The sequence below is a fragment of the Rattus rattus genome, chromosome 4 (genome assembly GCF_011064425.1).
Source record: "Rattus rattus isolate New Zealand chromosome 4, Rrattus_CSIRO_v1, whole genome shotgun sequence".
NCBI lineage: Eukaryota > Metazoa > Chordata > Mammalia > Rodentia > Muridae > Rattus > Rattus rattus.
This window is the reverse complement of record NC_046157.1, coordinates 112,129,217-112,153,337: the sequence shown is the minus strand read 5'-3', so window position 1 is coordinate 112,153,337 and position 24,121 is coordinate 112,129,217.

Genomic DNA, 24,121 nt, shown 5'->3' with positions numbered 1-24,121 from the left:
AAACTCAAGACAGATGATCAAAATGTGAATGCTTCACTCCTTCTTTAAAAGGGGAACAAGAATACCCTTGGCAGGGAAGAGAGAGGCAAAGATTAAAACAGAGACTGAAGGGACACCCATTCAGCGCCTGCCCCACATGTGGCCCATATATATACAGCCACCCAATTAGACAAGATGGATGAAGCAAAGAAGTGCAGAAGTGTAGATCGCTCCTGAGAGACACAGCCAGAAAATACAGAGGGAATGCCAGCAGCAAACCACTGAACTGAGAATAGGACCCCGTTGAAGGAATCAGAGAAAGAACTGGAAGAGCTTGAAGGGGCTCGAGACCCCATATGAACAACAATGCCAAGCAACCAGAGCTTCCAGGGACTAAGCCACTACCTAAAGACTATACATGGACTGACCCTGGACTCTGACCTCATAGGTAGCAATGAATATCCTAGTAAGAGCACCAGTGGAAGGGAAGCCCTGGGTCCTGCTAAGACTAAACCCCAGTGAACGTGATTGTTGGGGGAGGGCAGCAATGGGGGAGGATGGGAGGGGAACACCCATAAAGAAGGGGAGGGGGAGGGATTAGGGGGATGTTTGCCCGGAAACCGGGAAAGGGAATAACACTCGAAATGTAAATAAGAAACACTCAAGTTAATAAAAAAAAAAAAAAAAAAAAAAAGTCTGTCTATTAATCTGCTCCTGAATTCCCAGCCTCCCCAGTATCATCCTTCTTGGAACCACCCTTCCTTTTCTGGGCTCCTTGACTCAAAAATCAGTCATTATTGATGTCATCTAAAACCACAGCTTAATAGTCTACAGTGCCTGCTTCTCTGTGAAAGCAATAATTAGCTAGCAATTGTCTGGATGGCCTTTCTCTCTCCTGTGCCTCTGGAATCTCATCAAAAGATAAACATCTCGGAAAGTGCTTAGAGAACAAAGCTGCTGCAGTTTTGCTAAGGAGGGCTTACAGAGCTTGACCAACTGTCTTCCCTCCCCTCCCCCTCCCCGGCCCCTCCCCTGCCCTCCCCCACCCCTTCCCCCTCCCCTTCCCTATAACAGGGCCGCCATTCTTATTGATTGCTTTTCTCCTTTGGTAGGCTGCACAGCACACACTGGTTCTATGAAAGATAGATGACCTCATGGAGGAGGCTTTCAGGTCGGTTCCAGTTTCATTCTTCCAGTTCCTGTGCCCAGAGTGCATGGTGGCCACAGAAATAGGGTCTTATCTTCAAATTCTGCGAAGCGACCCAGGGTATGGCAATAGTCTGTGTTGTTTCTGGAGTTCCTTAGACTCCCCTGACCAATGGCTTGAATGGCTCAAAGGGAGATTTCTTATATCTCATTAGATAGACTGTGGCCAAGGTGGGGACATTATAACCCCTAGGATCAAATAGACAGACAGACAAGTGGACATGTGGATGGACAGACAGGATAGATGAATGTAGATAGTAACCTTAGGAAAACATAAACTACTATGATTCCCCGTGGCTTGATCAAACCATTAGTTTGATTTATCCCTCATCCCTTCCTTTCTGTCTGTGTTTCCCTCTCTTCCCCCTCTGTAATTAAAGCCCCTTTCCCATCCTGATTTCTGGGATCTCTCTTGGTTCGATGTCTGAATCTAGATAGACATAAGTGATCCAGTAAATCAAGAGGCGGCTCTAGAACTCATGTCCCAGAAGGAACCTTCCAAACGCCTAGGAGAAGCATCAAGGGCCACAAGGCAGCATAGCAGCAGACCCTGTGTCTCCACGGTGTCTTCCTGGAACTCCTTCAGATTCATCTGCCCAAGGCTGCAATTCTTCAGTTATTAATCCAGGCACATTTTAGTTCTACAACGGCGGGATCACTCGGCGCCAGGCAGAAGCAGCTAGAGGCACACTTGGTAAATCAGAGAAAATGTTCACAAAGCATTTGCAATATCAGGAGAGAAGAAAAAAATTTGAAGAAATATTCCAAAATATCTCAAATAAAAAGTAGCCCAGGTTAACAAGAGTGCCAAAGGATAAAGAAAACACATGCTACGCAACTGTGAGAACAAAAGCTGGGCTCCCTAGCACCCACATCAGGAGATGCAGACAAGGACTAGCCAAACCCCCAACTTCCACGTTCACAGAGAGATCCTACCTCAGAACCCAAAATGTAGCGAGATCAAGAGAAACACCAATATCAAATGCTGGCCTCCACACACACACATGTACACAATTGTGCACACACAAGCACTCCACCACACACTATATGATATAAATATGTAAGAGAGAAGTGCCCCCTTTTGAACATCATCATCATCATCATCATCATCATCATCATCAATAGAAAAAACAGGAAAGCAAAAAGGACATATCTGGTTGGTAACCTTGCCTTGTAAGGCTATCTGGTAAATGCAGTTTCTAGCTTTGTTTCTGTCTACATGGGTGCTACAGTTTGCTTACAAAAGAACTTAAAGGGCCAGATCCACTATTGTCAAGAACAACCCAGTAATAGATCAGAAATACTGAAGGAAAGGAGAGCCAGTGTTCTTCTAGCACCTCCCATGACAGTTCTAGGGTCCCCAGGCATGCTGCACGACAGTCTGTGCTGAGAAACCATGAAGTACTAGAATCATGTCTGCCAGCCTTGTATCCAGATCCTGCTTGCCCATTTTACACCAGCCTACACACTGTCGGCAATGCTCTCTCACAGCAAGCACCAACCCAGCCCCCACTCCACTATGACCGGCTGTTCTTCTCTCTGGGGGATCTGCTGACCAGGTCATTTATTGCCACAGATGAGACTTGCTTGCCTGTGCTGTACATGTACATCCATCTATCATAGGTAAACAGGGCTAGCGTCCAGATATCAGTATACGCAGGAGCTCATTAAGGGAAGGACAAGTATTTCAAATCCACAGAGTCCTGTACCTGCTGTGAGGAGCGAATGGAGCCCTGAGTGGATGTGTGCTGTTGACAAGAGCATGGCCATGTGAGAGATCCCCCTGCCTCAGACCCCTGAACAGGCTTCGAAGCGAGCAATGCCTGGTCTGGAAACAGATGATGATAGTGTATGTAGAATATCAACCACAGCTTTCTCTTCCTGGATAACTGCAGCCTACAAAGCTCCCCTACAAAGACACCCACCCCAAGGTTAGCTAAAACACCCCCTTGTTCAGCTGAATCTAACCCATTCACGTCCTCACTCAGCTGTCTACAATAAGCACACTGAGTTTCTAGGATGTTGGTGCATCAGGCCCACGCCATCCCAGATTTTCTATGCATCTATCTATTGATTCTTCATTCCCTGTTGCCCTAGTCGGATCAATCCCAACATCGTGTGCCTTCTTCCTTTGTGGGAGACAGGAAGTCCCAGTACTAGAGCCTGTACCACAGAATGAACGGAAACACACAGCAGGACACATTACATTCTAGGACAAATAAACGGGAATGACTCAGACTCTGCAATGAGGGCACCCTGGTGGGCTCATTCCCACACCAGATCAAGCCAGAATCACCTCAGCCCCACCAGGACAGCCAAATACATTATCACAAACTGAAAGAAGTGGCCACAGTAAGTTCTTGACTTCTTTGGGGTTCGACCCATTTTCTGTGGAGGAATACTGAGGCAGATCAATGGGCAGATCTGACCAAGGAGCTTCAAACTGGCTTGATATGGAACATCTTTGTGTGCCCCTGTAGGTTCTTAACCCATAAGTCCCACGGAAGAGCCCCAAGTATCAGGAGTCTAGTTAGGAAGCCCTCAAAGGGATTCCAACAGAGATACCCAGCAGCTCAGTTTGCACAAATTCACCTCCAGCCAGCACCATATTGGGGCAGAGAGTGAAAGAGTCAGCTACTGTAACATGAGAGGACCCCAGAAACCACATCCATCTTTTTTTTCCCGACCCACGAACTTAGATCAGCACCTATGTTTAAAATAGTTTGAAGTCTTATTTAAAACATACTTGATCTCCATATACACAGAAATGTCTAAGACACAATAACAAACTCGTATCCTACTAAATCCAAGAAAATCATGATTCAAACAATTTGAAACAATCAATACGCATATAAATACCAAATGAATGGGCAGTTAGAATTATCTTCCGAAGTTCTGAAAGTGGTCATGGAAATGCTTTAACATTTAACTACAAATTCTCTTGAAACCAATGACAAATTCGGGAAGAAAGATGTCACGAAAAAGAACCCAGGGTAAATTTATGGGTTTGCAAAACGAAAATCAATAGCAGAAATGAATGGGCTCAACAGTAAGACAATGACGAAGGTCAGGACTGGCGAACTTGAAGACAGATCAATGGTGCTCATTCGGTCTGAACAGCAGAAGAAATAGACTTCAAAACAAACAAAAGGACTGGGCCTTTGGGAACCTGTGAGAAAAGAGCAGGAATTCAAATGTACTGTCAAGACCTAGCAGAAGAGAGAAAATGAAGGCCTGTAAAAATATTGGGAGAAATATTGACTGACCACATCCTAGATCTGATGAAAAACACAGACCAAGAGCTGCAGAGATGGGTCACTCAGGAGAGTGTTTGCCGTGCTCCCCAGAGCTCACATAAAAATGAAGCGTTAGCACACACTTGGACTCCTAGTGCTGGAATGACAGAGACAGAGGGATTGGTGTGGCTCAGTGGCCAGTTACCCTCATCAACCTGATGAGGTCCAGGCTCAGCGAGAGACTCAATCTCAAAAAAAGGGGGAGAAAGAATTGAGGAGGATATCGATGTGGACCTCTGGCCTTCACACATATGTGCATACACTCGTTTATATTAAGTCCTGACACGATGGCTAACATGTAGACACACATACAAACCAACTCCCTTCAAACCTAGAGTTGTGAGAACCTGACAAGACATCACACAAGACTTAAACAAAAGAATTTATTCTGAAACATAATATAATTATTTTCTGTGACCCAGAGTCAGAAGAAAGATCTTGAAAACTGCCGTACAGATGCACTACACCATGGGTGTGAGAAATTGTTTTTTAAGGAAGGCATAATTCTCTAATGCAACCATGGAAGGCAGCAGGAATGGCTCCATGTTTTCCAGATGCTGACCGAAAAGTCCTCAGTCACAAATTCTGAATCTGGGGAGATTATACTTCTGGAAGAAAGAAGAAATTAAAATGTCATTAGACTGAAGAAAACTGAAATCATTTGCCTCTTGTGAGCTGTATTAGTTACTCTTCCATTGCTGTGACAAAATACTGGCAAAAGAAATATAAAAAAGAGTTTATTTGGGCTCACAGTTTGAAATGTGCCATTAGTTTTCCCTGGTGGGAAAAGCATAGCAACAGATCACGTGTGTCTACAATTTAGAAGCAGAGACGGACGGTACAGCTCTGCTCATTGTTAAGCGCAGTACCCCAGCCCACAGAAGAGCCAGCTACAATTGAGATGTGTCCTCTCATATCACTTCGCCTAATCTAGATATCCCCTCACAGCACGCCTAGAGCCTTCTGTCTCAGGTAACTCTAGATACTGTCAAGTCGAAAGTATTAACCTTCACATATGCCTTTCTAGAGTGGCAAAAAAGGAGACCTCCAAACAAAAAGCATCACAGAGGAGATTTGGAGCAGGACCAACATTGGAAAGGATAGACACACAGATGGATAGACAGGGCATATTTCTGTTTATGAGTTGCAGGGAGAAAGCTTGATGGTTAAAGCAAAACCTCCTGATAACAAAGATAGGGATCGCAAACTTCAAAGAAGCAGAACTGTCATTATTCACCCAAAGGGTTAAAGGCTACCAGGGCACATATAGATGATAGATAGATAGATAGATAGATAGATAGATAGATAGATAGATAGATAGATAGATAGATAGATGAATGGATGGATGGATGGACGATGGACAGATGGTCAGATGATAGATAGATAGACAGACAGACAGATGGACGGACAGATGGATGGACAGATGGACAGATGGTCGGATGATTGATGGATGGATGGACAGACAGATGGATGGACAGATGGATAGATACATAGGTGGATAAATAGCTACAAAGATACTTAGATGGATAGGTAGATGATAGATTCAAACATCAACCAGAAGGAATATTACACAAAGGAATATGAAATATCTCTAGCCACGTGGTAAATAAACTATGATGTGATTCTAAATTACTTTTGAGGAGCCTGTAGGATGGAGGAAAAGCGAGCCAGTAAGAGCATCGGTAGGAAACTTAAAACATCATAAAATGGCAGCCCCCACACTGAACATAGAATTGCTATCTTAAATGCAAATGGGCTGGATCTACTAATGAAGCCACAGAGGCTGATAAATGAAAGCAGAAGGATGGAGAAGATACCACAGGAACATGAATCCTAATAAAGCACAAGCCTGGATGCTTTTGTTCTGTCTGAGGGACAGGTTGATCCCCACATGCAGGAACCAGCTCCGAGCAGCGCATGTGAAGTATAAGCTGCAAAACCGCACAGATTGTGGCTAAAAGAAGAAAATGTTGGGACCTTTCGTTTCACATCAAGAACACAACCCACAAAAGAAACACAACGGGTTTACATCATCAAACTAAAGATATTTGCCCAGATGACAGAATCTGGGGCTGGAGAGATGGCTCACTTGGTGACATGTTTGCCTTGAGATTATGAGGACCTGCATCCAGATTCTCAGTACCCATATAGAAAACCAGACTAGGGGGCAGGAATCTGTAATTCCAGTACTAACAAGACAGGAGGCAGAGCCATGTAGAGCCAGGGAAACTCATGTGCCAGACAGTCTAGTCTACTTGGTGTACTTCTAGGTTAGTCAGAGACCCTGTCTCAAATAAAAGGTGTGCCAGGCACCAACACCACAGGCTGTTCTTCAACCTCTACTTATGCACCATGAATATTCACACTGGTACCCACAAATAAAGAGAAGGAAGGAGGGGAAAAAGAGGAGAGAGGGAGAGAAGGAGAGGGAGAGGGAGAGGGAGAGGGAGAGAGAGAGAGAGAGAGAGAGAGAGAGAGAGAGAGAGAGAGAGAGAGATTGGTACCCACAAATGAAGAGGAGAGAGAGGAGAGGTAAGGAAGAGAGAGAGATCCACATAACTGAATACATGCAGGCCACATACCTGACAATGGACTAAGATCCAGAATACACAATAAGCATTCAAATACAATGTATCAAGAGGTAAATAAACCTATGAAATCATTTAGAAATGGAAGAAAGATTAGGGATCACCAAGGTAGGTCAGAGAAGAGGAGAGGGCTTGTTGTGTAGAGAGAGGAACACACACACACACACACACACACACACACACACATCATATAATCAAGATAATACCCACAGACATGCTCATAGGCTAGCCTGACCTATGTAATCCCTCATTGAGACATTCCTAATAATTCTACGTGGTGTCAAGTTGTCAAACTAAGCATTGCAGTGACCTTGACCTTGGAATTATTGGTTTTCCCTCACAGTCTGTCACCACACATACAGTTTAGCCAGAGCCAAAGAAACAGGTTCTCTGAGTTTCCAGGAAGAAGAACACAAGATCTCTGTGCTCTTCTGAATTGTCTCTGGAGAGAACCATTGGTGCCTCTGGACCAATGCTTTCTCCTCTACTGACTAAGCTAGGTCCACCATTCTACCTCTATGCTATGAAACAGGTAGTCTTGTGGGCCTCAAGTCTCCTTGGGTTTTCCCCCAGCTAATGTCTTCTTAAACCCCATCTGAGAGAAACACCAGAAAAGCCACAAGGTCTAAAGATGGGAAGGAGACCATATCCTACACCACCTACAGCAAATATACTCCAGAAACATGAGTGTGCTATGCACGGGTAACAAGACACCACACACCCCGCCTTCCTGAATGGAACCTGGGTTCCTCCCACTGAGTTATACACCCTCTGTTGTCTCAGCATAGTCCTAGTCACCATGCCTACCTTTCTTTCAAATTCTTTCTTTTGTTGCCCCAGCAGTACACATGGTGACTACATCCTGCACTTTCTGACTCCTAGGTGAATGCAGCCCACCCTTCCTGTTCTGTCCATTTGCCTTATGTTAAACCCCTCCAATTAAAATACCTCATATGTGAAGTTCGTTAGTTACTCGTTGCTATAAGATACCAGAGGAAAGCACCAAAGGAGAGAAGGGTTTGCTCAGCTTGCAGTTCAAGGGCACAGTCCACCATAGTGGGGAGGCGGCCAGTTACATCAGGTCCTCAGTCAGGGAGAACAATGGGTACTAAAGTTCAGCTTACTTTCTCCTTTTCATTTTGTCCAGGACCACAGACCATGGAAGAGTGACACCTTTAGGATGAGTCTCCTTATTTATGTATGATAACCTCTTGCAGATGTGCCCAGAGGCTTGACTTCCCAGTAGATCTAGATTCTGTTAGGTCCACAATTAATGTACACCCATTTTTGTTTCTTCTTGATGCTAACCAACAGCCATGATATGCATATTACCATATAGTACCAGAGAATGAGCACTCAAAAAGGCACCCAGTTAAACAGGCTGACCTTCAACAAACAGCAAAGACAGTAGGTATCCTTGGAGGCCATTTATCTAAAAAATGATGTTTCACCATAGCAGACCACTTAACCCCTTCTCACTGCACCAAATATCATGGTTGGCTCTTCAAAGCTCTTCTGAGGATTCTGAATATTCTCACCATGTGGACACTAGAACAAGAGAAACTGGAGAAATCCCAGCAAACCCTTAGCTATAGCAAAGCACCACGGCAGGCTGTTGCACATCCCCGCTGGAGTTGTAGACATCTTTCTCTGTCCATGCCGTGCTCCTCCTATCCTATAGCAGCCAAAAGGGAGTCTCCTCATCATCGTGCCCCTGCAGTGCTGGTGTAGGAAGCAAAGCTGAGGACCAGAGTGAAATGGGAGTTGAAGCTACATGAATTCTAGTCTGAATGTAGGTTTCCTGTGTGGCCTCAAAGATGTCGTTTATTCTCTGCTTGTCCTTTGAGGACAGAGAGGAGAGTGAGTTAGTCCATTTTAGTAAGTATAAGCAGAGATTTAGAGAGGACTGTCAGAGTTCACAGGGCCTCTTGGGATCAGAAGCAAGAAGCCAGACTCCTGGTTCTGGGATGGGAGAAGAGAAAGCTGAAGTGAATTGTTTAGGCCAGTAGTGGAGTTCCCGAAGGTCACACAAAGATAATGGGCTATGAGGTAGCTAGAAGAAGAATGTGACTGCCTCACACTGTGCTGTGGGATGCTCGCAGCCACAACACACATGCAGGTGAAGGGCCTCAAGTCATCTGGAGATGATGTACCAACTGCTGAGATGGCCATTGCTCTTCAAAGACAGTGGACCTGTTTTGAGCAGGGACTAATCGTAGGAGGATCCTGCTCATCCTATGGGGTACCCAGTGTCTTCTCCATTCTCCCATTTCATATGGCCATCTGTCATTCCTGTGACCCCTTCTGAGGACCCTCGTTTGCACTGAACAATAGCCACCCCACAAAGAGACTATGGAGAAGATGACAGGGGGTAACAAGTACTGGTGTAAGACTGTCTAGCAGGTCTCTCCAGGGTCCCCCAACTCAGCAAACCCCAATACTACGTCTCCCCTCATTGACCTAAAAAATGTCTTGGTAAATAGATACCACTAGCCATCACACACGAAATAGGCATGCCCTGCAGGCTACTAGAAGACTGATCATCCAAGAGCTTTCTCATAAATTGGTGGGTCATCCACACACCCACTGTGTGCCATGAATGCACATGTGTATGTGAGAGGCTATACAGGACTAGGCTAGTCAATGTTATATCAGCTAGGGAGGCTGTAATTCCCAGTTATCTGGTCAAACATACTCTAGCTATCTCCAGGAGGGCACTTTCAAACTGTGATTAGTATTTAAATAAACCGACTTTGAGTAAAGCACGCTCCTCTTCACCATGCAGATGAACCTCATCTAATCAGCTGGGAAAAAAAAAAAAAGATTGAAGTTAGATGTGGTGACACATGTTGTCCACTGGTACTTGGAAGCCTGAAGCACGAGGACCAAGATCAGCTCAGAAGCTAAGAATGATACAATGGGCCAGAGTGCAGAGAGTAAGTACCACAGAGTACTCAGCCATACATGGGAAATCTATAACACACCCCGCCCCCAAAGGCTTGGAGACCATAGCTGAAGAGGGAGCAGAAAGATTGTAAGAGCCAGAGGTCAGGGAAGACCAGAGAAAAGCTTTGTCTTCTAGGCATGCAAGGAAGATGCCCTCCTGACCTTAGAGCAGCTGTGGTTGCCTGCACAAGACTTGCAAAAGGTTAGGCCAGCCAACGTGGTAGCTGTTGAGTTATCGACAGCTAATAGCTTCCAGGAGAGGGAGAGTCCGTTTTCTTTAAGGGTGTGGTCTTATATAGGCCCCATAAATTGGAATCAGTGAGCTGTGTTTAAAGAGAGAACACAAAGTGGGGAAGGCTTGGGGGTAGGGGTAGATCTGGATGGAGATAAGGGTAGACTTGGAAGGGGGATATTACCAAAATATACCATATGCATGTAGGAAATTCTCAGAAAAAGCTAAAGATGTTATATATATATTTTTAAAAAATGATGTGGTTCCCAGAAAAAGGAATGTCAAAGTACTTCACATGTTATCATGTATAAGAAAGGTGTCATGATATAGCTACAACCATGCTGGGATTGAGAAAAACACACACACACACACACACACACACACACACACACACACACACACAGCTTAGGCTATATAGGGACACCCTGTTTCAAAACCCAGTGAACAAGAACTGAAGATTCCCTCCCCCAAAGAATTTGGACTAAAGATACAACACCAACTTTTAAGTGAGCCTGCTGTAAAGACTTAGGGCTGGCCATCCCCTAATATTTTTAACTGTGTATAACACTCTCACGACTAGACATATGGATTGTTTCAGTGTGTTTGTTGCACAAGCATGAGGACCTGCTTTCAATCCCGAGGACCCACCCAAATAAAAAGCCAGGCCAGTGGTAATGCTTCTGTCACTCCAGCAACAGGGAAGCAGACATGGTCCCCGGGGCTTGCTGGTCTAATTGGCAAGTTCAGGGAAAGATCCTATCTCAGAAAAACAAAAGAGAAGGATGATAGATGAAGATATACAGCATCCACCTCTGATATCTCTCTCTATCTCCCCCTCCCCCCCCTCTTCCCATTTCCACTCTGACTTGCAAAGGTGCCTCCAGGGAACTCACCGATAGGCCAATCCTTCCAGTGCCTCGGGAAAGAGGCTCTCCTGAATCTTATGCCAATCATATGCGGGTAGGCCCGGTAGTGTAACTGTAGTGAAGGCGGCAGCAGTAACTGAATGCGTGCTTCCCGTGAGCCCGGGCTATACTTCATGTTCCTTATTTACTCCTCGCCGAACTGCGTCAGGTAGGGCTTTCTTTTCCCCGTTTCTAGAAGGTAAGGAGCTCAATTCGCCCAGACACAAGAGGCAGTGTATTAGTTACGTTTCTTACTGGTGTGGCAAACTACCTCACAGAAGCAACTTTTAAAAAGGTAAAGTTTATTTTGGCTCAGATTCCCGGCCCAGAGTCATAGAGGGAAAGGTATGGCGGGCGGCGGAAGTGTAGGGCAGCTGGCAGTGTTACATCCGCAGTCAGGAAGCAGGAAGGGAAGAGTGCCAATGCTCAGCTCACTTCCTCCTTATTCAGCCCAGGAGACCAGGCTGCTGCCTCCCACCTTGAGGGGGTGTCTTCTTAACTTTCTCATAGAAACTCCCTCATAGCCATGCCAGGCCCTTGTTTTCTAGTGGATTCTAGGTCCCGTCAATTTGGCAATCAATATAACCACCACGCCAGCCTTGTCAAGCAAAAACAGCTGCACCTCGAATTGACGGACATTTTTCAGTGCGGCAAACTGGCTCAGGACCAAGTTCAATCACCAAGCACATCTCATAGCCATGCGTCCTGATTTCAAGTGGGCTGCTTTCTGCATCCTTTTCCAGGCTTAGTGAGATGATCCAGCATGATTGCGGCTCCTGCCTCACCCTTTCTTAGGCTTCCTAAACCTCTCAGTGGTTGTTTTGCAAGATAGCCTCCCCTGTCATTCCTGCAGTGACAAACTTGTATGTCACGACCATCAAAAACACACCCTGTGTTGTCTGAATTCCTTCCTTTGCATGCTTTTTGTTTTACCTTATAGTAATATTTCCTCTAGTGTCTTTGTGTTAATGTGGATATTTTTCTTCCATTTTTATTAAATTGGGTATTTCTTATTTACATTTCAGATGTTTTTCCCTTTCCCAGTTTCCTGTCCATCAGCACCCTACCCCCTCCCCCTCCTCTTCTATATGGGTGTTCCCCTCCCCATCCACCCCCATTACCAGCCCCTCCAACAATCCCCTATACTGGGGGTCCAACATTGGCAGGACCAAGGGCTTCTCCTTCCACTGGTACCCAACAAAGCTATTCACTGCTATCTCTACAGTTGGAGCCCAGGGTCAGTCTTTTCGTAGTGGTTTAGTCCCTGGAAGCTCTGGTTGGTTGACATTGTTATTCTTATGGCATCTCAAGCCCCTTCAGCTCTTTCAATCCTTTCTCTAATTCCTCCAACAGGGGTCCTGTTCTCATTTCAGTGGTTTGCTGCTGGCATTTGCCTTTGTATTTGACATATTCTGCTGTGTCTCTCAGGAGAGATCTACATCCAGTTCCTGTCAGCATGCACTTCTTAGCTTCATCCATCTTAAATAGTTTTGGTGGCTGTATATATATGAACCACATATGGGGCAGGCTCTGAATGGCCGTTCCTTCAGTCTCCGCTCTAAACTTTGCCTCCCTATCTCCTCTTATGGATATTTCTGTTCCCCTTTTAAAAAAGGAGTGAAGCATTCACATTTTGATCATCTGTCTTGAGTTTCATGTGTTCTAGGCATCTAGGGTAATTCAAGCATTTGAGCCAATATCCACTTATCAATGAGTGCATACCATGTGTGTTTTTCTGTGATTGGGTTACCTCACTCAGGATAATATTTTCCAGTTCCATCCATTTGCCTATGAATTTCATGAAGTCATCATTTTTGATAGCAAAGTAATACTCCATTGTGTAGATATACCACATTTTCTGTATCCATTCCTCTGTTGAAGGGCATCTGGGTTCTTTCCAGCTTCTGGCTATTATAAATAAGGCTGCTATGAACATAGTGGAGCATGTGTCTTTGTTATAGGTTGGGGCATCTTTTGGGTATATGCCCAAGAGAGGTATAGCTGGGTCCTCAGGTAGTTCAATGTCCAATTTTCTGAGGAACCTCCAGACTGATTTCCAGAGTGGTTTTACCAGTTTGCAATCCCACCAACAATGGAGGAATGTCCCTCTTTCTCCACATTCTCACCAGCATCTGCTGTTGCCTGAGTTTTTGATCTTAGCCATTCTGACTGGTGTGAGGCGGAATCTCCGGGTTGTTTCGATTTGCATTTCCCTGATGACTAAGGATGCTGAACATTTCTTTATGTGCTTCTCAACCATTCGATATTCCTCAGCTGTGAATTCTTTGTTTAGCTCTGTATCCCATTTTTAATAGGGTTATTTGGCTCTCTGGAGTCTAACTTCTTGAGTTCTTTGTATATTTGGGATACTAACCCTCTATCAGTTGTAGGATTGGTAAAGATCTTTTCCCAATCTGTTGGTTGCCATTTTGTCCTGCACAAACATCATGACTAAGAAGCAAGTTGGGGAGGAAAGGGTTTATTCAGCTTACAGTTCCACATTGCTGTTCATCACTAAAGGAAGTCAGGACTGGAGCTTGAGCAGGAGCTGATGCAGAGGCTAAGGAGGGATGTTACTTACTGGCTTGCTTCCCATGGCTTGCTCAGCTTGCTCTCTTATAGAACCCAAGACCACCAGCCCAGGGATGGCACCACCCACAATGGGCTGGACCCTCCCCACTTGATCACTAATTGAGAAAATGCCTTACAGCTGGTTGTCATGAAGGCATTTTCACAACTGAGGTTCATTTTTCTGTGATAACTCCAGCCTGTGTCAAGTTGACACACAAAACTAGCCAGTACATTTAGAAAGATGCTTTCAATAGCTATTAAATCTAATAGATGCAGTATCCCAAAATTAACATCCTACAACCCAGGTGACATCGTTGATAGTTAAGAATAAGTAGATAAACAATCCACCACCCCACTGTAGCACATCTGAGAATGAAAATGGAGTTATTCACAGCTGATCCGGAACGACTGAAATGTAAGCCAGGATATCCGCAGCAAAAATGAAGGTTGGGATGCTTTTTAACCAACTTCATCCATATGCAAGTGATGGCAACACGTCACAGTTGTCACCTGCGGGGCTCCGTGGCATGGGATGTATCACGTCTGATTATAGAGGTGTGAACGTGATGAAATAGAGCATACCTTAGCAGCATCCCCGGGAGATTGGGGAGAGGAAAGAGCCGATCTAAAGGATCTGCGGTCCATACAGACTGTGGGCAGCTGCAGGACACTCGGGAGTAGAGGCCCACAGAGAACAGCGCTGTCTTCAGAGGTCCAGGAGTCATGTTTTTCAATCTGCAGACACGATGCAGTTCATGTGAGCTTTGATCTCAGTCATTGAAAGCGCATCGGCAATTCTTCAGCAAAGTAGAGAGAGAACTAATAAGAGACAGGAAGTGAGACTTCAGCTGAGAATGGGCTGTCAGGAATCCAAGAGGGGAGTGAGGGAGGCAGCAACAAGGGGGTGTCTTAAAACTCAAGATAAATCTGCTTTCTGTCTATGAACAAAGACAGGTGGAAAATAGCAAAAACATTCCCTTAGAGGAGAAGAGCTGAAGAAACACAAAAGCAGCTGATCAATACCTTGGTAAAGTGAATTTGGTTTGGGCATGTGACAAACTCCATTCTCTCTCTCTCTCTCTCTCTCTCTCTCTCTCTCTCTCTCTCTCTCTGTGTGTGTGTGTGTGTGTGTGTGTGTGTGTGTGTGTGTGTAGGTAAACCCAGGAACATTCCTCTGGGTGTGTCTGAGAACATGTTTCAGACAGGCTTAACTGACAGAAAATCTACCCCGACTGTGGATGGCACCACCCAAGATCTTGTATCCTCGGCTTAAAAAGCAGGGGTAATCAAGCTGAGGCCAAGCATTCCTTTCTCTCTCTCTCTCTCTCTCTCTCTCTCTCTCTCTCTCTCTCTCTCTCTCTCTCTCCTGATTGTGGACACAGCAACTTGCCTCCTCACATGCCTACTGCCATGCCTTTCCCTCTGTGACAGATTACATCCTGTCATGCCGGGAGTAGGAACAAACCCTCTGTCCTTAACTTGCCCTTGTCAGGTATTTGGTTGCATCAATGGGAAGAGGTGTTATGTACAAAGCAAACCAGAAGAGAAGGAACCATGAGATGCTAAAGCAAAACCAGAGAAGTCTGAGAAGATGCTCTCAGTGGCAATTAGATCCAGTAGATGCAGTATCCCAAACAAACATCGTACAGTTGAGATGACATTATTAACAGTTATGAAGAAGGAGATAAGCGTCACCCCACCATAACACATCTGAGAATGAAAATGGAGTTTTTCATAATTGATCCACCGATGAGTTTCATAATCTGAGAGTAGGGGATGTTCTCCAAATGTTATCCAAAAGACAAAACCACTGTAATATTCGAAGGGTGGGTTAGACTGTCTTTCAGAATAAAATACACGAGGCTGAAAGACAAGCATCATTTAGGGAGACGTTTTCTGTTTATCAAAATGTTGCTATTTCAATTTTTAGCCTTTTTGCGAAGCATGAAGAAAAACGGAAAGAAGAAACTTAAACATGAAACAGAAAATAACAGGGGCTGGGGGGCATCTCGGCGGGTAAAGCCCTTGCTATGCTAAGCCTGAGGGCCTGAGTTTGAAGGCACATCCCCCATGAAATACTCCACATATGGCCCTATTTGCATGTAACCCTAGTACTGTGGGGGATGAAGACAGGAGGATTCCTGGGGTTTGCTCCATGACAGCCTAGCTCTAGGTCCAGTAAAAGACCCTGGGTAAAGGAAGTAATGTGAAGAAAACTAGGAGCAGACATCCCTGCATGTGAGTATATGAGTGTACACATATATGTATGCGTGCATATATATGTACATATGTATGTATAGACATGTATGTATATATTTTTATATATGCATATACACCACACATACAGACAGTATACACACACACACACACACACACACACACACACGACAAGAGAGAGAGAGAGAGAGAGAGAGAGAGAGAGAGAGAGAGAGAGAGAGAACAAAAAGTCCAAAGCCCTAGGGTCAAGGAGATGATCATTAAAAAGCTGGTGATCTTGGTCTCCATCTCACGTGCACTTTTAGTTGCTGATCTGAGTTATGATTTTTTTTTGTTCTCATATTGCCTATATTTCCCAACTGTCTGTGATCTGAAATAACACCTTTTTTCCCTCAATGAACAAATTTTAAACAATCCCGAAGAGCAAGGACTCACTCTTCCCAGGCGGAGTATGAGTTCCGGTGCCCCGAGAGGTATTTACTGCAGGCACATGCATGATGTCTGTGGCTCTGTGAGGGATGCTCAAGTATGACAGGAATGTTCCAAGTATGGTGCCTGGGAACTGGTACTACTCTCAGTAGTGGTGTCTGGGAGCTCCCGTGCCTGGGCCAGATGTTCTCTCTGCAGACTCTTTCCTCTTCTGTCAGGGTTGGCTGCGCTCTGTGCTGAGTGTTTGGGTCTCAGAGCAGGGCTGCTCACTGACTGTGAATCCCTTGTGCCTTGTTGTTCCTGGCTCACACCAGACATCACATTCAGATTTCCCTCAGCTAGAGCCTCTCAGCCGTTCCCAGACCTCAAGCGCACACCACACCTCCCTCCACCTTCTTCTCACATTGCAGTTATCCTTCCCGGCCAGACAGACTTCCTTCATGTCTGTGTTTCACAGTCTAACACTGAGCATGTCCTCAACTACCAGGAGAGGGAAGGACAGAAGAAGGAAGGAAGGAAGGGAGAGAGGGAGGAAGGGTTTAAAATGGACAATCTCAAAAGAAGAGCTGTAGATGTCCAATATACTCATGAAACATTGTAACCTCATCAGCCATCTGTGAAACACTGTAACCTCATCAGCCATCTGTGAAACATTGTAACCTCATCAGCCATCGGGAACTAGAAACCTAAATTACATTGAGTTCCATCTCACCTGTCAGAACAGCCGTTCTTAAGAAAACAACAGAGAGGTAAACCACAGAGAATCTGTACCCTACTGTTGGGGCTGTAACTAGTCCAGCATCTAAAGAACTCAGTATGCAGAATCCACAAAGCAATGTGGATCCATATGACCCAGATACACCCCTGTTTATTTAGCCAAAGGACTCCAAGTCAGCATATAGAGACAATTGTATGTCAGTGTTTACTCCACCACTGCTCACAAGAGCTAAGCTATGGGAGCAACCTGGATGCCTGACAATAGAGGAACGGAGAAGGAAAATAAAATATATATTTATATATATCTATATATCTATATAGATATATATAAGTATATATCTATATAGATATATGTGTGTGAGAGATTTTTTGAGCCATGAAGGCAATTATATCATTTTTTTGAAGTAGGAGATAATTAAGTGAATGAAGCCAGCCTCAGAAAGGCAAACATCACATATTTCTTCTCATTTGTGATTCCTAGATTTTTATATAGACATATTGGAGCATACGTATACATGTGTGCATAAATAAATGACATGACTTGAAAGTAGACAGCAAATTGTCTCTTTAAACAATGTGAGGTAGCTAAGGGAGGAGGACACAGCAGAATACTTTTAATATGCACTGTATATGTGTATGAAAATGGCCTTACACACCTCAGTGCCGTGTACAATGCATAAATTCCAATGAAAACGTGAGCGGTCAGAGCCAAAGTACTGACTGTAGCCATGGGAGCTAAGAACACCGAGACTCCTCATTGTGAGGTGGTAGGTAGCTCCCATGGCAGCTACTTAAGGAAAGGACAGGCTTACAGAGTGGAGGGAGGTGCGACATCATAGGGTCAGGCAGAAGGCTTCCTTGTGTGGAGGATGCTGCTCATAGTGCAAGGCATGAGGTCAACCTGATCCCAACCTGAGAAGTATGCTGAGCCCTGAGGACCCTCCCTATCCCAGATGGTAATGCTACAAGCAGACCTGCTATCTCCAGGATGCTTTTGACAAGCAAGCCTCCTTTATCTTGTGCCCTGAGACCCGGCTGTGCTTTTTTTAGAGCCTGTTAGTGGAGCATCCTCCTCCTCTGTGGAGGTGTGAGTCCTTGTGGCATCGAAGGGGCCAGTTCTGCAAGACAAGGTCATCAGCAGCCACAGAGGTGCAATCTTAATTAACTGAGTGAGCAGAAACGCTGAACAGTGGGCCAGTGAGGGAGCAAGGGATAGTCACGAGAATACATGTGCTACCACTGGTGCCTGCAGATACCAAGGGGAGCCGACCAACTTCTCCAGCAAATCATGGCTGGCCTTCACCAGGCCATCCACCCAACATAGTTCAAGAAACTAAGTACCATGGTTAGAGTTGCTCGGTGCACACCTACAAGATCAGAAGGCAATTTTGCAAAGGTCCTTCTGAAGTTACGTTTAGAGTACATTTGGAGAGCTGAGTGCAGTGCTCCCAGGAGTTAGGAGTGCTGGATTTGTGCTCCCAGTAGACGGCATGGAGGGAACAGATGTGTCATACCAGGAAGGGGCCATGGGTCTAGCCAGGCAGGGCGCTGTGGCTGTGAAGAAAGGGTCCCAGTGATAACTCCAAAGCCCAGGAGGAATAGCAGTGCCTAGTTATTAAAATCCTTATTTTAAATCCTGGCAAAAAAACCCCAGATCCAGGGAAGGTAGACTAGCAGGTCTACTCTTTGCTAAGTTAGTAATGACAGGACTCGCAGGTGAAGAACTTCCTTTCCTTTCTCTTTCTCTTGTATTCCTAAGTGTGAATGCAATGGGACCAGCCAGCCTCCTGCCCCTGCCAATTGCAGCTTCCCTGCCTGTTGCCACGCCTACCCTGCCTATTACCATGCTTTCCCTGACCACTGCCATGCCTTCCCAGACATTAAGGTCTATAACTCTCTGGAATAAATCCCTCTCCCTTAAGTTGCTTTTGTCAGTGTATCTTAATGAGAGAAAGTAACTAAGTAACACACCAGTGAGCTGTGAAGTAGGGCGCTCTTAGATGTGCACAGACCTCCCTGGCCACTCACCTGTTAATTCGCTTGCTTTGTTCTTCATCCCCACTCATAAATAAGCCCTCAAGACTGAGCCTCGGGGAGTGGGGGATTCTGAGAGTAAGTGGCTGAGAATGCTCAGCCATAAAAGAGACAAATGGGTTTTTAAAACCATATATTTATGCAACGGGATATCAGCCCGGTTTCATACTATTTTATGCCTGTTTATCAAGTGGCTTCCATGCACGGGTGCAGCTCTTGGCTCTGGGAGTAATCACTGAACACACAGACTTCACAGAGAGACCCCTGAGGCTTATAGAACACAGACTTGAGAAGCACCTACATGCACATAAAGACTTCTGTGTAATTAATTACATGGTGCCAAGGCGCTGGGGCGGCAAGATGGCTCAGCTCATAGAGGTGTTGAGGACATGCCGGATGACTTGAGTTCAATCCCCAGATCCCACAAGGGGGCAGGAGAGAACTGACTCTGGAGACACACCTCTGACCTCCAGCTGCAGTATGGCATGTGAATGCCTACATTCACATGCACTCATATGCACAGGCTTGCATGCACACAGTAGAGTTAATTAACTAATTGATTAAAAATAATCAAAAGTGCTGAGAGGAATACGGCCTGTTTCCATTCTTGGGGGGGGGGGGCAGCGCAGCTTCCCTGGGAAGTGATTCAGCTGCACCCTTAGTTCTGCATTCACTTGAGTCATATTGAAAACATTTCCACAGCTGGAGTTCTCCGTGTTGATGTTTGCATCTGTGCATGTGTGTGCCTGTATGTACGTGTGTGTGTGTGCATTAGAGAACAAACTCTCAGAGGATGAGCACCTTGGTTTTGGTTTTAATAGGGTGTCTCTCGAGCCTAGAACTCACCAAGTAGGCTAGGCTCGATGAGCAGAGTCTCCAGGCTCTGCTGGTTTTCAGGTCCCCAGCACTGGGATTACAAGCATGTGCCACCCACCATGCCTACCTTCTTTTCATACACGGGCTTTCAGGACTGGACTTAGTCCTCGTGATTGTAAGGATGGCTCTTTAGTGAGCTGTTACCTCGGCCCTGGGAGTTCCTTACAGCCATAGCATCCATGTCTGCAGAATACACCTCTGGACTGTTTCACAGTACCACCTGAAAAGGGTGTTTCTACTTTTCTTGACCACTCTCAGATTATGTGAATATGTGAATTTAAAAAAAAAAAAATAGGAGCCTTCCTATGAAGGTGACTAACGGTTCTTCATATGTATCAGCAAAATGCTTTCCAGAAAAATTAAAGCTTTCCACTCCAAACATACCAGCACCACACTTCACAGCATAAAATGGAAGTTTCTCATCTCTGTCCATGTAGGACCAAGGGCTGCCCAGTCCTCGTGTCCCTGTGACACAGACAGAAGGAGTCACTCCCAAGAGCAAAAGAGGATGTCTCTAACAGTGCCTTTCCACATCTCAGTTCCTCAGCTCAGCTCAGAATTGGATCCCAACGACCCCAGTGATGCACGGCCTGCCTCTTCCTGTCCCACCGCCCCCTGCCCTGCCTGCCTTTTCTGCCCTTGTTTTTTTGCTGCTGTTTATTTACTGGCCTGACTATGAGCAGATAAAGCTCATTCCAAGTTTTAGCACATTAGATGTAATCCAATTCTGCTAGATCACTAGTTGATCTAGATGAATTTGGCAAATAAATAATTTGATTTTAGAGCAGGCTAACTTCGATATATACTACCCTTAAAGAATGAAATCAGACGGATGAGCTTCAAAGTCCAGATCCTCTGTCCAATCAGAGCCTTAGGACGCTCACACTCACGGCTCAGCTCAGTTCTTCTTCCCCTTCCTGAGCTTCCATCACGTTGACAGCTCCTACTACATAAGGTAGGAGATGTGAGTTATATCATATCTAGGTGCACTGCTTGGACCTAGGCTTCCCATGTGTTTTGGGACCCAAAAGGCAGGGCACCTGTGTGTCTTTTGCAGGCACCGCACCCTTCCCTTGAGACTTGAATGCATGCTGAGAGTAGCTGTAATTCTATAAGCTACTACATACCATAGACGCATCTTCCTGGGGCGGGCAGAGTCCTTTGATCCCTCATGACGCATCTATCCTCCAGGAGTTCCGTCTCCTGGACCTATGTGGATGTAGACAAGGCCTTGAAGAAGAAGCCTAAAAGATCTTCAGAAGAGAAAGGATGACAGTGTCCAAGACTTTGAAAGACCTTGGGATTGGAGGCCAATGGGATCTGGAGATCATAGAAAAGACCTTTTTCCATGTATAGCTTTATTTGTCCTTGAGATTACCAGAAGACAGAACACACACTACTTTCTCTCTGTTTCCTGCTCCTCCTCGCTAGATGGCAAGACACTTCAGCCTGACACTCCAGTTTTTCTCTCTGAATGATTAAGACAGCCATGGGAAAGAACCAGTGTGCCTGTGTGTTTTTAAGAAGGAGTTAGGGGTGTGTCAGAATCAAAAGAAGCACCAGCCCTTCAGGAGGCTCAGAGCCTCCTGTGATGATGGTTCGGGATGAGTGGCTGGATGGACCTCAGCTGACCACCGACCCCGACTCTCCACCCCCCACCCACCATGAGGAACCAGACTCACAACTCTGTATGATCGTTCCCAGAAAGGCCTTCCTTGGAAGGGCCAACTGCTATCTCCCAGAAACAGGTCTACCACAGCAACTGAAGAATGTGTTAATCAGAGTCCCCTCAAGATGTCAGAGGTCCTTTTGTATTTGGGGCTCAGATGAAGAAAACGTTAATGTACCCTGGATGTCAGGATAGACTTAGAGAAAAATCCTAACTGCTGTTTCCAGATACACCATTTGTCTCCATAGCTTAATGTTTTCCTTTTTCTTCCTTTTCCTTTCTGCATGATAAAGTTGGCTTTTATGAAATTGTGTTTATAAAACAGTTGGGTTCCCCGGGTGGTTTTTTTTATACCTACTGTTAACTTGACAGGACCGAGAACTCTCTAGGAGAGGATCCTTCAAGCAAGCCTGCGATGTATTATCTAGATTATATTAGTCTTTAAGCATAACTGTGGTTAGATTCCCTGAGGTAGGAAAACACACCTAGAACATAGGCAGTACCATCCCATAGGCTGAAGTCTTGAACTGAGCTCTAAGGAGAAAGGGAGCTGGGCAGTAACATCCATCTCTGCCGGCTTCCTGTCTGCTGCTGATGCAATGCAGTTGGCTGCCGAATGACATAATGGACAGTCTCCCTAGAATCATGAGTCCAAGTAAATACCTCCCACCTAAGCTCGCTTTATGCTGTGTACTCATCGTGGCAATGAGGCAGGTGGCTAATGCGGGTCCCAACTCCTAGTAAATGATCAACAATAACTGTGATTGTTGGTCATGACGGTGACAGTGACATCACTGCTATTTTCTGCTCTCCGCTCCAGGTAAGTTCTGATGCCCTCAAGATGGGCCCTGTGTGCAGACCAGAGCAAGGTCTGTATTCTAGCTTGAGACGTTCTGAAGCATCCTATATCTTCCGTTTGTTTCAGACCACATAAAAAGAGAGAACCCTGTGTATTTTTTTTCTTTTCTCCCCATAGAGGGGCCTTTGGTTTTGCTTGGAGTTTTGATGAAACACTTTAAATATAATGGATTAAGCAATTTACCTGAGCGAGGAACGATTTACAGATTATACATCCCTCAGAATCAGATTGAGTTCAGAGCGGCCCTGAGGCTTCTGCGCAGCTGCCATTCAGAGCCAGCAAGAGGAGAAACGGTGCACAGGAAACCGAAGCGAGCACACGAGGCCCGACTTGCCCACGTGTAGCGCTGCATTCTTTGATGGTCGTTTAAATAGGTGACTGCCTGTGGACCTAATTTTCAGTCTATTTACTCTCCAAATTAGACTACAGTTTAGTAGTTCAAGATAAACAACGTTTTTTTGGCCAATTATGAAATACCAATAGAGATAATTATGAGCTCCGTTTCATTCCATTTCACAAGATCTAGAAGTTGATACTCTTTCCTCCCCACCTCTGATTCAGCCTAGGATGGGGCAGGAGACTGGGGCTGGGTGAGGTGTCAGGCGGGCCTCTAGAAGATCATACCCCAGGCCACATTTTTGTTGTATTTCCACATGATCAAAAGGACTTCACTATCTCTCTCCCCTGTGTGCAATTTAATTTTTAAACAGCAAGTGTGTGTGTGTGTGTGTGTGTGTGTGTGTGTGTGTGTGGATATGTGTGTTTCATGCACAGGAAGGTCAGAGGACAGAGTTAGGTAGCATTCCTCAGATGCCATCTATCTTCTCTGAGTCTCTCACCTTCGCTTAGGACTTGCTAAATAGGTTCTGTTGCCAGCAAAATCTGCCAAGGATCCGCCTGTCACTGCTTCCCTGGCATTGGTCATTGGTGTTACACGCACATAACACCAGGTTCAGTGTAGTCTCTGTGGTCCTAGGAACGAAGCTCAGATCCTGTATGGGCAAAGCAAGCGATTCACCAAGAGTCTCCCCAGCCCCAAACCAGCAATTTTATGCATCACACAATAAAGATGCTATGTCTCTGATCTTGAAAGCAGAGAGGAAACTCATACCCCTCATCCATGCAAGAGTATGGGTTCGATAGATATGCCAATTGTGGTGGTGTGAATAGGAATGGCCCACAGAGACTCATTCATGTGCTTGAATACTTGGCCCATAGGGAGTGACACTATTAGGAGATGTGGCCTTATTGAAGGAAGTTTGTCACTGTAGGGGCAGATTTCGAGGTCTCCTATGCTCAAGCTACACCCAGACACTGTCCCCTTCTGATGCCTGCTAATCAAGATGTAGAACTCTCGGCTCCTCCAGTGCCAAGTCGGCTTGTACGATGTCATGCTTCCTACCATGATAATGGACTTAACCCTCTAAAACTATAAACCAGACCAATTAAATGCTTTCTTTTATAAGCGGTCCCTTGGTCGTGGTGTCTCTTCACAGCAAAAAAGAACCCAAAAAAACAAAAAACCCTAACCAAGACACCAATAGAAGGGCATGTTCTAAAAGGATGTTGGTGCTGCAGAATACATGGTGGGTGCGGC